This window comes from Lygodium microphyllum, chromosome 24 (genome assembly GCF_053477565.2).
Source record: "Lygodium microphyllum isolate KBCC chromosome 24, Lygodium_microphyllum_v1.1.10, whole genome shotgun sequence".
NCBI classification, from domain to species: Eukaryota; Viridiplantae; Streptophyta; class Polypodiopsida; order Schizaeales; family Lygodiaceae; genus Lygodium; species Lygodium microphyllum.
This window is the reverse complement of record NC_141158.1, coordinates 64852186-64867212: the sequence shown is the minus strand read 5'-3', so window position 1 is coordinate 64867212 and position 15027 is coordinate 64852186.

Below are 15027 nucleotides of genomic sequence, written 5' to 3'. Positions count from 1 at the left end.
TACCTCTACAAGTCAACTTGCCACTCAAAATATCTTTTTTTATAATTCATTGTATGTGGTAGAAAGCCAGAGATTGCAGCATGTCCCATTGCCGCCACTGTCTAGTGGTGAATGGTTCATTGGTAGCTTGGAGTTGTCAGGAGCTTGCAAGTTGAAGATAAAATCTGACATCAATAGTGCTATGAAACCCACCACAGGCTCAAAGATGTGCATCTTAATTGGTTTATTCCATTCTCATTGTTTGCACATTTGTTTGGTTCATGTGATGTTTTGAAGAAAACAAAGATTACTTATCAATGCAAGTGTCCATCCGAGGAATGGATGAGTCAGCTATTGGGTGAGTCTTGGGAAGTCAAAAGAACACATTTTGATGAGACGATTGAGTGCAGGGTCAACCAATCTGATATTACATTCAGGTAAAACTTTTTTACTACTTTGCATACCTTGATTTAATTGACATAGGTCTCGCTTAGATGAATTGTTATGTTAGTCGCATTGATCACTTACCATTATTTTTGTTTTTATTACAGGTATTTCATTGCTAGACAAACTCTGTGCATTCGCATTCGATATAGAAGATGGCGACTTTTGCGAGGGGAGTGGATCAGCTTGGATCAAGATATCCGAGATGACACACATACAACGCTCGTAGATGTGGTAATCTTGTGGAGTGGTCATAATCCTTTCGTAGTCAGTGCAGAGAGTCATTGGCCAATTTATTTTCTGAGACAAGAAATCCAATTAATGTCTAGTGAGCCCCTCTACAACTTCCATTTCAAGTTAGATAATAGAAAAGTCAGGACTCGTAGTGAGCAATCCATGACATGTAAACAATGTGCTTCTCCACATATCCTTGAGATAGTGGAATCCTTGTAAAAAAACTTTATAAAGAGCGAATACATACCTTTTTTGAACTTCTGAGTACTTTAAATTTTAGTTTACTGTGATCCAAGCGTGCGATAATACATACTGTAATTACTCAATCGTGCAGTTAAAAATCATAATTAAATTGCAGGTTAGAGGTCTATAATCTAGAGAATATTGTCTTTGCACAATGATATATTGTAGCGCATCTCTACTGCTCGTTTATTACATTTTAATATTAAATTGGATCCAAAGGGAATTTCAAGGCCTTTTAGATTTATTTTCTTTAAAAAATTATATATTTTCTCTCGTTAGACTTGAATATACTCAGCGACCCAAACATATTCGAGGATATAATAATGTAGAACGAAGCGTTTGTCTGTATGAGTAATTTTAACAGTGACTTTAAAGTACTGAAATAAAGAAACTAAGGTAAGAGTTTTAATTTGAAACTTTAGAATTAATAACTTTATAAAGAACCTTTATTTAAAACCCTAGACACATAAAAGCTATAACTCCAAACTCATTTTCGCTTTCATTCTCCACTTCCCTACACTTGTGCTCTCATTCCTTCTCTCTTTGTGTGCCATGGCTACCACTCCCGCCTTCGCCGCATGGATCAGTTCCACATGCTACGCACACATAGGGGACCAGATATACCCTAGGTTTTGCGTGACCTTGAGTCTAGAGAGCTCGCTTTCCGCTGTAGACCCTGACTCTAGTATACTAGCATCGTTTTGTGATGCAGTGAACCCTCTCACTTGCTCTATTCCCGACTCCACTCTCAGGTGGGTTCCCATGGATTTTTTGTATAGTTTGTGTGCCGGATCCAGCCATGCAAAGGTGATAAGTCGAGCCCTGGTGCATGTGGGGCAACATCTCCGCGCTAGAGCAGTGCCCACCTCGTCACAGGACCACGTCACGATGGATCTCATTGAGAGGGATGCCGCCTTTGCCATATATGTTATGTGCACTGAGGTGCAAGAGGACAGTGACGAGGACATCGACGCACCCTCTCGGCCACTATTAGAGTACTTTGAGAGGGAGCCTGAGGAGATCACTCTCGATCTGAGTGTTGAGGCAGCACAGAGCTTGGCCATTGTGCACCCACCTCCTTGCCCTGATGAGATGCCCACGAGCGAAGAGCCACCCCTCTCTTCTCTTCATGCTATCACCATCGAGGGGGTGGAATATCTACTCATGCAGGATGTGCTAGAGTTGTTGGAGCTTAGGGAAGAAGAACTATACTGTATCATGGTGCGTGATGCACCTAGTGATTTCATAGATTTTGATTTACAGGATGCCCCACCACATGTTGATGAGGTGGCTCGTTATGATGGCACGAGCATCGATGACATCTCTGCCATTGTGAGCATCTAGGAGCAGATTGAGGATGCAGCGCCACAGTATCAGATCTCTGATGAGGAGTTCGAGCGGTTGCAGGAAAGCCTTTTTGGTCCTCGACCCGACTATGCAGTGCCTACCCAGGAGAGAGACGAGGGCAGCCCAGTGGCAGGAGCAGACCTGGATGCTCCATTACAGCGGCAGATAGATGATGCAGAGAAGGTAATGTTCTCGGTTTCATATGAAACTTAACCAGTAGGGCCTCTAGGGCATCGGGAGCACACACATGTGTTTTTGTCGGGATCGGGCCCCCAGATGTGCCCTGGCCGGAGGCTCGCGTCTGGGGGCCTGAATCTGCAGATTCAGGCCCCCAGACGCGAGCCTCCGGCCAGGGCACATCTGGGGGCCCGATCCCGACAAAAACACATGTGTGTGCTCCCGATGCCCTAGAGGCCCTACTGGTTAAGTTTCATATGAATATGATTTATATATCTTCAGCACACTCCATGCATAGTGAGTCTGATACTGAACTTGTGTGTTGCAGGAGATTGTCTATATAGATGAGTTTTCATCTAGGCAGGGTGGCCGATCTGGTAGCCAAGGAAGGGTGCAAGACTCGGCATTGAAGGAGTATGTTGGGCAGCTTGTCAACGACATTATTGTATTTCATAAGACATGCTCCCCTGCTTTTGCAGAGAACTTCTTGAAGTTGAGGGCACTAACAAAGGCTGGGCCCTTCAAGACCATCCCGACCAACTCCAGCTTGGAGAAAGTAGTGTTGCTTCGACATTCGAAGCTTCTCTACTTATTCACGAGTACTAGGTCTGGCCCACTTTTCTCCATGGTGGCCCGTGGCATGGTTGCCGGTGTTGAAGACCCCACTGTCATTAGACAGGAACTATTGGGGCAAAATGTATTGTTGCCTATGATCAAGAATAGCTCTGACCATGGGGAGCCTAGCTCCAAGAAGCCTAGGAGAGAATAGATGTACTTATTGCCTACTGATATCGCATCACTGATGTACTACACTTTGTAATATTCTCTTCAAGTAATGAAAACTGATGTTTGTTGGATTCGCGTGCAATGTAGTTTGTGATACGTGTCATTTACTGTTTTTTTTAACTTGAATGTTACATTTATTTATCGAATTTATACGTAACACGATTCGTACCCTAAATTTAATACACAGTGCTTTATCGAATTCGTGCGCAACATGTATTTGTTCGAATGCATGTAACGATAACTCAACGACGTAAATAAAATAAATATCAAGTGACTAAACAAAAATAAGACGCGCCAAAAACTTTGTATTTGTATTAATAACAATTTTACATGGGGTCCATTACAACCAAGGCTTTACAAAATGTCTTCAGAAGCTACATTCCATGTGCTTTTGAGTTTGTACACCTCTATCCTTGTTGCTGACCTCCGCGAGGACTATCTTTCCATCGCCGAAAGAACCTGACTATCCGCAGATCCCTCTCGATGACAGTGACCCTCCTTGCATGCACCGCTGCATAGACTGAGTCTCCAAATAAGTCGATGAGGTAGGCTTCAGCAGCTTCTTGTAGTGTGAGGAGGGCCTGGGCAGTCCAGCGATCCGGTTGTTTCGCACGTGATGTGTTTGGAAACTGGTTCCTGTTGTTCATGATCAGTATGCCCTCCATGATCTCCCGCACCAACTTCTGGAATGGAGCCTTCGGTATCAGGAGGTGAGTGGTCTTCTGGTAGTGGCGGATCTCGCGAAGAGCCACTGTGCCTGGCTTCCATCGACGCTTGCGATGCTGGCGTGGTGGTGGTGGTGGTGGAGCTGGAGGACGTGGCTACCGTATGGAATTTCCAGGGGGGTATCTCCGGGCCGCTTGCTTGGTGCGTACCATGTCTTCTAGGAGAGAGAACTCAGAACTCAAAAGTGAAATGTGTAAAATGAGGTGAAACTTTAAACTTATAGCCAAACTTTTCAAAAACCCTAAAATTTTAATTAATGAATCCACGCTTAGGAAAAATATCACCAGTGCTCCGATTCACATGAAATTTTACCTGTAGGCTCCTCAAGGACACATCAACCATCCAAAAAAATTTTGGCCCCAACAGAAGCCTCTGGATCACCTATCCGGAGGCTCGCGTCTGGGGCCCTGAATCCCCAGATTCAGGGCCCCAGACGCGAGCCTGGGGATTCAGGGCCCCAGACGCGAGCCTCCGGACAGGTGACCCATAGGCTTCTGATGGGGCCAAATTTTTAATATAAATGAGTTTTTCTAATGCCCAGCATGAGGGTGAAGTTTCACCAGATTCCGATTTATAAATTTGACGGTTCAATCTTTTTTTGAAAATACGTTAACTGCATTATACTGCACTCATAATGTATTGTCAACCCCGCAACTGTAGATTAAATGTATTGATAATGAGTGTGTGCAACTGCAGATTAAATGTATTGTCAACCTCGCAATGCAAAACATTGGAAACTTAAAAATTGACAAAAAATAAATCATGGGTAAAATGGAATATCGCATTAGTTATACTGTTGCCAAACCACTAAATATAGTAAGGATATAGTGCATCGGCCCATGTACAACTGATCACCGACGTGTACGTGGTTGCACATTGAATTTATCCTCAACAAAACTACTTACAAATTTGGAAACTTGAAAATTCACACAATGTGAAACATGGTCAAAATAGAATATCACATATTGGATTTAGCATTGCGAAACTATGAAATACACGATAGATAGTGCATCGCACCAAGTACAACTAGAGCTAGGGAAAATTTAGCTCCATTTTGCAGGCCACTACTATCAAATACTTGAAGGTCTATTGGAAAGATAACCCAAAACTAAGATCCTTACAATCTACAACCAAACCTGAGCTAAAAACATAGATCCAATTACAAGGTAGCTTCTCAAAGCATATTGTTGACATTAAGATTAAATGCATCCTTGTTATTGCGGATCCTGCGAACAAGAACCAGATCTATGGGCTTAATAGTGATACGTCGGGCATGAATGGCTAAAAGTTGACCATCACTCATTAGATCAATCAAGTAGCTTTCAACTGCTTCTTGGAGAGCAAGCAAGGCTTGGCTTGACCATCGCCCCACATTCCTTGCCTGGTTCCTCAAAAAGAACTTGTGATGATGCCCTGACTGTAGATCTTGCAGTATTTCTCACACCAACCTGGAGAATGGTGCCTTAGGAATAATCAAGTCGGCACTCTTCTGGAATTTCCTTATCTCGCGTAGCGCAGCTATTCCTGGTCTCCATCTTCACTTTTTATGTGTTGGAGGGCATGTATTACGAGCTGGAGCAGTAGTGGGAGGTGGAGCAGCTGGAGCATGTGGACCACCATTTCTGGACAATGGCGAACCATCATTATCGACCATACTAGGGCCACCATTGTTGGCCACAGTAGCGCCACCATTATTGGCTGCAGTAGGGCCACCGTTATCGGTCACCAGGGGATCTTTGTCACTCACAGTACGCTCACTAGATTCGGAAGAGTGTTGAGCTCTTGCTCTCGCAGGCGCCTTTTTGATAGGAAGCTTGGAACGTGCCATGGCTGTGATGATGAAGGATAGAAAGGTGGAGGGTAGAGTGGAGAGCAATGGGAAAAAATGAAAGGAGAGACGACTTAAATACGAAACTTTCAAACTTACTGTGGTGTAAATGAATTTTAAATTTATCATTTCATTTCATTTCTCCACCCCATCCCTACCTCTCTCTATCTCCTGACACCCCCCTCATGCCCCCCCTCTCTCTCTAGGCCAATGAATGTTCCAATGTTTAGAATTTTCATATCTTTGTCTTAGGATTTCAAAATGGACTTTTCATAATTAAAAAACAAAGTTCGAAATCGACTTTGAAAAATATAGTGACAAACCTTTGAAATTTTAAAGAAAATTTATAAGACATCTCATGTTAGAGATATGAGTATTGATGTGTCATATCCTTGGGACTTGTGCTCTCTTGTGGACTCTAAATGCATCAAAATTATTATCTTTATCTAGGTCCCCATTTTTTGCCATCTCTCTCTTGGGTTGCCAACCATTCTGCGTGCCGTTGTCTAGCTGTGCTGTTTTCATATCTTGCTTTTCTCACTTCATATACTGCCCTACTTATAGATTCTGCTTGAGATGTTTTGGACTTCTTTTCTTTTTCCTCGTATCGTATCTCTAGTCTCCTATACCACCATTGGAATAATTGCCTCATAGAATTGGAATCATTGATGCCACCTCCATGATCAGTTGCCTTTTGAAAAGCACAGCAAGCTTGCCAGTGAGATCTTTCCATGCCTTGAGTTGACCATATTGCCAAACTTCCTTGATCTGCAAAGTATGGACCATGTGCTTCAAGTATATGCTGCACAAGAAAAGAGATTAGAAACACAAAGTAATTCGAAATGATGATTTTTTTTTGCAATGGTGATAATACTGACCATGTAGTGTGTTATGCTATTTGTAGTCCATGCCTCCACCATGGACTTATGAAATTTAGCAGCTGTCTCTTTAAATGCATTGGCATCACCATCCATAAACCCCAACTTCTGTAAGAGAGTTGGTAATCTATCTAGGTGTATCCACACTTCTGCCTTCGCAATCCTCATTCGTCCCCCATTGCTCCAATCTGAAACAGCAAGGTGCAACTTTTTCCATGCTTCGTACTTCTCTGGTTGTTTTACTAGTATATTGCCTTCCTCATCTCGAGGTGGAGATAAAAACTTCCTAGCCTTGGGTCCGCCAAAGCATGGTTTACAAGGAACATTTCCACTTTTCCCCGATTTTTTCTCGTCCTTTTTTATTTCTACTTGGCCTCCGTGCAATCCAACTTCAGAGAGGACTTGTTCTACCTTCTTGCATGTAGCATCAGATTTTGACACGGGCTGCATCTTGTATGCAAAGCATATATATTCATATACTAGCTTCTCAATTATTCTAACCAAACAATGCAATGTGCAAAAGTGAACCCTTGTTAGTGGTATTTCCAAAATAGGGCGCCAGTTTGGATCCACTAGAATTAGCATTCCATTTCTCATGACTTTCTGATCACGTGTCGGAGCACCCTGTTGTCCTGCCTTGGCAAGCCATTCTTTCTTTCCATCTTTCCCTTTCTTCCTAGTTTGCATGCAGTATATGCACGGAAATTTTGCATTTGCTGCATTTGATAAACCAAACATACACTTCAATGTTTTTAAATCACCTGCAAGATGCCATTCAACTTGATAGTCCCCAAACCCCTCAACATGTAAAACTGCTCCATTATTTTGCTGTTGAATAACACTGGGTATACTAGTGAGGTTAAAAAAACCTTTAAGTACTTCATGGTCCTCCTTTGGTACTTCAAATGCTGCAAGCCACCATATTTCATTCTCCGATTGTACACTGAAGTATGAAGGATGTTTTTCATCGATGTTGGGATCCAATGCTCGATTCATAAGTGTTATACTCACACGCTCAAGTTTTTGCCCCTTGATAATCTCACTCTCATCAAGTTTGAGGACAAACTTAAGCTTGCCTCTACATTCTTCCATAGACATATTGTAAAACTTGACCATAGCAATCTGAACCCTACATATATCCAATACAAAGTTGTTGGATGCATTCAATACAAAGGCAACTTCTTTGGAACCATACTTCAATATGTGTGTGTGTTCCAGATGCGTAGGCTCACCAATTAGTTCTAAAACTTTCTCATTTAGTTGTTTTCGAGCCTTCTTCACGTGAAATGGTTTTGGCAGAGGCATTACTCACTTAGTATTGAAGACTTGCTTAAAACCTGTATCCAATTGTTGATAGGGCATACTATATGACTCAAAACTCATTCCCACCTTGTCACATAATCCCTGAGCATCTGTAGCAGTAAACAAGTTGCTCACATCCCTAAGACGTTCACTAGCAACACCATCCACAATGTCCCTGAATTTACGATTTTCCAATGCATTTTTGACCATATTCTTTCTAAGGACTTTGGCAATAGTATCATTCTCTGCATGAGGAAACATATTTCTCATTGTAGTAGATTGAGCATATATCCGTCTATGATATTGTCCACTTCCTTTGGCTAATTGGCCAATTGGTTTAACGGATCGGATGCGCCGACGTGCCTCTTTGGTTTTTAAAGTGGGCCCAATCTCCAAAGTTTTTGTGAGCTTCCTCTCTATGTTTTGATTCTCCTTCTCCAAGTCATTGACTTTAGACTGTAACTCCATATTCTGCACTTGTGTAGCATGCATAGCATCTTCAATGACAGACATTGCTTGTTGTAGGTTCTGGTTCTCTCTATCCTTTTCAGCCAATAATCTATCCTTTTCCATCAAAGACTGCATATTCCCTTGTAATCTTGTCTGCATATTTGTCAAGGTTTGATGAGCCCCTGCTATTCCTTGTGTGACAAGTCTGCATGTGTATCCATACAATCCTTCATTGCCTTCACAAGCAAACTTTACAAATGATGTAAGCCCTTCAAATTGTGGTGGCCTTCGAGTGAGTGGATTGGGTGGATAAATGCACCCATCAACCCAAAGGTCCACATTTTTTTTCCCTGCATTTCTTTCTTGTTGCATCCTACATCTTATTGCATCATCTCTTTCCACAGTTCTTTTGAACATTGGTGCATATTCATCCTCCAATTGAAAGTGAATATCTCTCTTTCTCTTGGTACATCCTGCACCTGCATTCTGCAAAAAAAAAAAGTATGCAAATGTTAACTTGGATTAACATTCAAATAGCAGAACTACACCCCTTTGATTCACTATATCTGTGTTTTTTTTAAAACCCAGTTGGTTCTTGTCTCTTTCTTTTGCTTTCAGTCTTGATAGACCCTAATCAACCCCTAATCAGCCTGTAATCTTGGCTTTTAATCTACCTCTAATTAGCATCAAATCTTATCTTCTGTTCTATCCAAAATATTCTCTCTCTCTCTCTCTCTCTCTTTCTCTCTCTCTCTCTCTCTCAACAAAAATTCATCAAGGAAACCCTAAACACATTCATACTGAAGCTTGGCTAGTGGAAAACAATAACATCATCTTATCTTCTACCCTAATTTACTATCTGTCACTCTATCACTTATTTTCTTTGTTCATCTCACACAGTCCTCTCTGTCCCCCCCCTTCTCCCCTCCTCTCTCTCTCTCTCTCTCTCTCCCCCTCTCTCCCTCGCTCTATGAATTGATGCTTAAGGACTGAACAACAACTATGAAGAATAATAACATCACAAAGATTTAAAAAATAAAGATACCTCCATTATCACTGGATTGCTTGTAGTATAGACTGTTGAAGACGGAGATTTCTTACTGCATATTTCTAAAGAGGAAGATGGCTTGTAGCAGGGTAGAGTGTGTTGTAGATAGAGATTCTTTGATTTCAACAAATGGTATCAAAACTACTCCTCAATGCTGCTTCAGAAGAACTCGTATGCAAGAAACCATATTCTGGAGGGAAAGAGAAGAATGCACAAAATTTGGGACAAAACTAGAGCTTTCTGAGGGAATGAAAAAATGCCCAGAAATAGGTATATACTTGTCCAAAAAAGACGAAAATTTACAAGGAAACTCTTGAGTCAAAAAGGTGTCTCTGGGTAAAAAAAAATCTTAAAATATGATGTGTACGTCATTTTATATCGTTTTTTAACTTCCGTCCTTTTAAGAAGCGAGAATGAGAATGATTGAAAAGTCATGAGGGCACTAAAGAGGGCATTAAAGAGTCATGAGGGCATTAAAGAATGATTGGCTGCGTTTTTAGAAAAAATAGAATTGTATTTTTTTAGTTATGAGGATTTTGAGAAAAAGTGACCTTATCCTGCAGTTTGGGAATAAAATAATAGGTGAAATCTATTGAAAACACAAAAATGAGATTTTCTTGATTGTAGAAGATCTCTTTTTATAATATTATTTTGGAATCTCTTTTTAGAGAGAGAGAGGTGAGAGAAACCCCTTAAGGGGCAAAAAAGAGAGTCCATATTTCTCCTAATGAGTAGAGAATTCATAACAAATATGAGAAGAATAGAAACTACTTTAATTTCAAACAAACTGATACAAAGATAGCTGTGTCCACCCATGTGCTTCCAATGTGAAGCTTAGATGGTGATCTAGATAGATGATATGAAAATAGCTTAAGGGTAGTTTGGAAGAACTTTGATTGGGTAAAAGATAGATTGATAATGGCTTTGGAAGGATCTTTCTTTTATAGCCCAGGAAGGTAGTCTAGTCAACCTATCCGACCATATTAGAATCCTTCCCTTCACTGAATATTTCCTTTACCATCAGGACTCCAAAATAGGGATCTATGATAACTCCCATACCTTGCAACTTGATGCATTGTGCCGCAAGTTACTAATACCAGCATAACTACTCTATCTAACCCAAAGGCTAGATCCACAAAGGTTACCTTTTTTTCGTCTGATCATATAGACCTTATCTAATATGCAAGTTAAGACCCACCATGCTCACACATGGCTTCTCCTCATAATGAGGGCCTTACAACTTAGAGTACCATGGATCATCAATGGCACCTTATGAGGGCAAGGTATTGAGCATATCTAACAAACCCCCTCAATGTCGACCCTGTATCCTTGGCTCAACACCGAGTCTCTAAAAATGGAATCAAAGAAGATCCTTGATAAGAGATTTGGTAAAGATATCTACTCCATTCTCCTCCATTGGATACCTCTACTATCCCATCCTCAATCACATCATGCACATAGGGATACTAGATCTCAATGTGTTTGATATGTGCTTGAAGTGGGAGCCCACACTCAACCGCCAAGACCCAATGGATCGCTTATTGTTTCAAGAGTTTCAAGCAAGCAACTAATGGATATCTCTTACCTAGCCGTACACACTCTCAATCCTATAAGTGTAGTGAGCTTAGCTTGATGCCCGATTGAGTAGCCTCCTCCCTCAAGCACTCCAGTAGCTCCATGATCTAAGATGCGAGCTCAAGTGAGCTCAATCCTCTACCTTCAAGCTCCATCCTCCATAGCCGCACGTGCGAGACTAGAGAAGAGAAGAGAAGAGAAGAAGAGAGGAGAATATGGAGAGCTTCTCCACCACAGTCCCTTACCCTCACACACTCACTCCCTCACACTCTCACGCTCCCTCTCTCAAACACAAGCACAAGCACAAGCAAGGATAAGAGAATAAGAGAATAAGAGAGCCACTTTAGCCACACACCAAGAATGAGCTCTTCCATTCACTTTTTGGTTTTTATACATTCCCTTATCCCTATGGGCACCCATCCCCTTTTTACATGACCGGGCATCTTGCCAAGGTCCTCTTTTCCTATTCCCTTCTATTTACATTAACCCTTTACCTATGCCCATCTACTCTTTACAATTTGCACAGGAGGGAGCTAGCACTCTTTTGTAAAATTTGGGGGCGCCCTTGTATTTTAAATGTGCCTTTCCACTTTTTCTTCTTTGAGGTTGCCTTTGTGCCTTTTTCCTTTTCTTCTCTTGTTTCCTTAGTTAGGTGGTTTGTATTTTTGGATTTATTTTTCCTTTCTTTTTCCTTGTCTTGCACCGGGGTTAACATTACTCCCCTCCTAGTCGAGTGCCAGTCCTAGAGCACTTGTGGGTCTTTATTGATGAGGGCTCCGTGAATTGAAGGGTTGTCATGTGGTTGATGATGGGGCTCTTGTAGGAATTTGACGTGGAAGAGAAGCATGTCAAAACAGTCAAGGCTTTGGAGACTGAGGGTATATTGAGTGGTTGATGGGTGCCTCTGAGGTTGGTGGTTGGTTGCAAATGTATTTACCTGGAAAAAGGAAAAGACAGGTGTGTTGTCTAGGAGGGTGTGTCTACCTTACCATGTGGTGCATTGTGTTTGTGTGCTACTGGAACTGGGGGCTGGGTCAAAGCCTAGGGTATTGTCCCACACTTGAGGACCCCGTTAATGCATAGGGGAGGTGCGGTGAGTGTAGCTTTCAGAGACGGGTCTAACCATAGGCAAATGTGGCCTCCCTAGGTATGTATGGGAAACAAAAGGGGCTAAGGGGTTAGATACGGAGTTGACGGGACCAATGCCATCGAACGTGCCTAACTTGAGGACCCCTAGTTGTAGTGATTGTGGCACTCATTAAGTGAGGTGCATTTTCCCGTTTTCCATTTGATCTTCTTTTCCCTTATTACTCTTGTCTTTGTTTTTTCTCTTTTCATTCTCTTTTTCTTTTTCGTGTTTCCTTATTCTTTTTTTTTCTTTTTTGATTTTCTTCTCTTTCTTTTTTTTTTGAATGTATGTGAGGAACTAATCCTTGGATTCTGGGTCATGAGAGGAGGAGGTTGGGGGCTTATGCGATTTACAAAGGAATTTCCTACTTTGCATATAGTCCTTTAGGTTCATGCGTACATTCAAAGGAGTTGTTGACAAAAATGGATGACTACACCTAGTGAACTAATTGACATTCATGTCTTATAGTAAGGCCATGCAAAAGGAGGATAAAAGGAGGGCAGCTCGCATCATTAACCTAGCCACGGCACAACTATCTATGCCAATATTTAAATAAAAAAATAGGGGTGGTAGGCAGTATTCATGAGAGGTAGGTGGTTTCTTAAGAAAAACCTTAAGTAGCTTAAGTTAGTTACATATTGTGATAAAGGCACGATCCGGGCAGGAGGAGAATTCACTAAGGAAGTGGGAGATGGAGGGTCCTAGGTTGTTTTCAGAGATTACAAGAGCTTCCTCTAGCTTAGTACAATTTACATTGTAGATTTTAGGGAATTTTTAGCAACCATGGATGTCGGGGTTAAATTCCACCCCTACCCTTCTTGGATATGGCATGTATACTGGGTCATTTTCTTCGTAGGGTAGGGTGTTGAAAAATGACATCCATGCATCTATGTTCCCATCCGAGATTCTCAGCCTCCATCTTGGCTATGATTCATACCCTTTGATAGTATTGTGTACCTCCATGACCTTGTCTTGTCTCAATAGTCATGTGCCTCTGTCCCCCACCATATTGGATGGGTCTCTCTTTCTATGCTCCACCGCTCCCCAAGCCTTTTGCCCACGCCGATCACTTCATCCACCACTTTAGGGGATAATACCCCTAGCTTAGTGTGGGTGGGTATCAGAAAGTGAATTTGAAGGGCTTGCACTTGTTCTCCCACTGCTCCCATACTGCGAGTTCCAGGTTCTAGTTGACTAGGGAAATTATTATTCTCTTTGCAAGATGGGGATTTCTAGGGTTGCTAGGGTTCGTGTCCTTAGCCTTCTATGTGCTTGCTCCAGCATCTTCTTCCTTATTTTTCTAATCTCCTCTTTTCTTTCCACAATTCTATCTTGGATGGCATGGTTGGGGGACTTGTTCCTCATCTCGTTGCCTTACTTCAAAATCTTGCCCCTCTTTTGGTGGCAGTGCATGTTGTTCTTCCTCTCTCATTGGATCTTGTGGTCCTTGTCCTTCCTTAAAGCCTAATAGCTCCACTCTTAAACTATAAGCCTTGTCCTTAACAAATGCTCTCATTGCTCCTATTGGCTCAGGCTGGTTCCCGCCCCCCGCTCCTTGTGGTTGGACACACAGTCCATGCCTTATGGCTCTGCGAGTGATCTCTAGCTTTCTCTTTAGAGTTTCAATGGCCTCCTCCTCTTCTGACTGCGTTACGTCCAAGATGGCATTGTGGAAGGTGCATTGTTGGGCTTCCAATCTCATGTGCGCAACCCCTACCCTACTTTCCACTAATACTCTTTCACCTTCTACATGAGCTTGATGGCTTGCCAGGACTTTTACTCTTCCTTCACTCTAGATCACCCATGCTTCAATCTTTTGTTTAATCTCCTCTAGGTTCTCACTCTGCATTTGGGCTAAGGACGCTATCATTGGCTCTTAGTCTCTCCACTTTTGGATCACCTTTTCCTTCTCCTCCTCCAAGTACTTGATTTCTCTTTCCAACCTTCCTTGCTCCTCTATCTCCATTAGTAGTCTATACCTCATTTCTTCCATCTCTCCTTGATGCTCTTCTCCTACATGAGCTCTCTCTGCTTCTCTTGTTGCGAGCTGATCCATGGTTTCTTGAACTCTTCTCATCTACCTGCCAAGTCTTCGTGTTGCACGATTAGCGGCTTGTAGTGTCTTTGTAAGCCAATTAGCTCTTGCACTTCTTCTGCGACCTTTCTTGCCACCTATCTTTGTCTCTTTCTTTGGTATTGAACTTTACCTTTAGCTCACTTATACCTTTTTGGTAACTGGCCATTTGATGAGCCCTCTCTAGTTGAAAGGCTACCAATGTTTCTCTTTCAGTTTCAAACTCAGCCACAACTATTTTCTTTTCTTCCTTAGCTCTCTCTAGTTGTGAAAGGAGATCTTTGATGTATTCATTGTAGCCCACAAATGGCAACACTGCTATAGGGATGGACATTATGGATGCCTCTATTTTTTGCTTCTTTGGGTATTGTCTTGATTCGACATTTGCATCTGCCTGTCTTTTTGTTCCCATATTCAGGGCTCCTCCACTTGAATTTGGGCCTACCTTTTGCACTTTATTTACTAGAAATTGCACCCAAGCCATGAGATTTCTCACATCCACCATGGTTGAGGTTCCTTGGGTGGATGTGGCATCTGGGGTAGTAGGCATGAGAATAGATGGGTTTGGATATAACATGCTCTTGACCTTGCCTTTTGTTCCTGGTGGTGCTATGATTTCTAGCACTTGGGTACTAGTGCTTGGGCCTTCTTCTCCTCGAGCTCATAACAGCCAACTCCTCCTGCTAGAGGGCTACTCTATCGACATGCATAATACTTGAGCCATGTCTTCATCTTCCTTTCTGCATAGCTCTTTGGATTATTCTTTTGCTCTCCTCTTTCTTTCCTCTTAAACTCTCTTAGACTCCT